The sequence below is a fragment of the Octopus bimaculoides genome, chromosome 8 (genome assembly GCF_001194135.2).
Source record: "Octopus bimaculoides isolate UCB-OBI-ISO-001 chromosome 8, ASM119413v2, whole genome shotgun sequence".
Lineage (NCBI taxonomy): Eukaryota > Metazoa > Mollusca > Cephalopoda > Octopoda > Octopodidae > Octopus > Octopus bimaculoides.
Window position 1 is genome coordinate 19,555,112 of NC_068988.1, and position 1,411 is coordinate 19,556,522.

At 35.0% G+C, this 1,411-nt stretch overlaps 1 long non-coding RNA gene across 1 annotated transcript in view; it reads left to right on the forward strand.

Annotated features, from left to right (window-relative positions):
* The window catches only part of LOC128248507 (uncharacterized), a 54,150-nt gene that overhangs the window by 13,110 nt on the left and 39,629 nt on the right, over nt 1–1,411 (forward strand). Inside the window, exon 2 of the long non-coding RNA XR_008264677.1 lies at nt 703–755. This is a non-coding gene — a long non-coding RNA (uncharacterized LOC128248507). The remainder of the gene's footprint in view (nt 1–702; nt 756–1,411) is intronic.

Genomic DNA, 1,411 nt, shown 5'->3' on the forward strand with positions numbered 1-1,411 from the left:
TATATATATATATATATATATGGTGTATCGCGTCTCTGTCGTTCGATTTATAATTCCCGGTGCTCTGTTTAGAGCTTCACTTAAGGGTATCATCAATCTGTCTACTGTCAATGTGATGGTTTGTCATTGTTATAGTTCTTAGGAGAATTAATAGTTTAAATATACAGAGATAATGTAGAATGAATTATGATAAACTCAAGATGTAGGTATTATGCACTGTTCCCAGCCTACGTTTCCCCATCGCTTTTATTATTGCATGCTCTGCCGTGGTGTCCAATTGCAATTAGATACGGAACCACAGCAACAGCTGGTAGTTATGGTTATTCGAATTTCACGTGTCTGATCATCAGGCTGGGGCCGAGAAGCGGTAAATTCCATACATTGTTTAGGGTATATAGGAAGAATATATAACTACCCATTTGATTAGAACAAAAGAAAAGTAGAAAATGGGTGGAAAGAAATGAAAGAAAAAAAATTTTAAGGCAGAAAACAAAAACAAATACTTGTATTGGTCGAAGATTGTGAAAGAGTGTTCCCATTATGTTTACACGCTGGTTGACATTTGGAATCAAAATTTGACTGAGAGTCAATTGTAAATGGCAAACCTATAGAAATGTAATTGCAATGCCAAATGTTCGTATTCACTCCAGTCTTTCACATTTGAGCGAAATTTACTGGTGATCCGCATTCGTATAATTGTAGGTGCCCCAATATGGCCGTAGTCCAATAATTGAAACCAATAAAAGAAATGAAAGGTAAGAGTTTTAAACGTATTGAAAGTAAAATATAGTTTACTTCTACTGCACTTCATATCCAAAATGAAGATCTGGAACTCGAAATTTGAATAACCAAATATGTGGTGCCAGCTGTTGCAATCTTAAATAAATCTTTCCCACTGGAACTAAGTGTTGTATTTCTCGTCATTTCATATTATAAGGTGAGTGCGTCCAAGTGTGTGTGTGTGTGTGTACGTGCGTGCGTGTTTGTGTAAGCATTTGTCTTTGTATATATATATCTATATTTGTGTGTGGGTTGGTTTGTTTAGGTGTGTCTGTCTATGTATGAAAGCATCTGTGAATATATCATAAACACATACCTGCGTATTTGGGGCTGAAAGTAGATGTCTGTTTGTGTGTGTGTGTGAGAGAGAGAGAGAGAGAGTGTGTTTGTGTGTGTATTTGTATGTTTGTAAACATAAACATCATGTACACAATGAAGTAAAATTTAAATATTTTCTAAATCGATAAAGATCTGGTTTCATAAATTTATTGCAAAAAGCGGTTATCATGTGTCGTTGTAATTTCATGCATTTCCATCGTTAAGGTATGAAAGGAATCGAAAAGATCCTGTTTCGCAATTTTCAGTGAAGACTAGCAATATGAGACAAACGTTGTACATCGTGTATACTTAT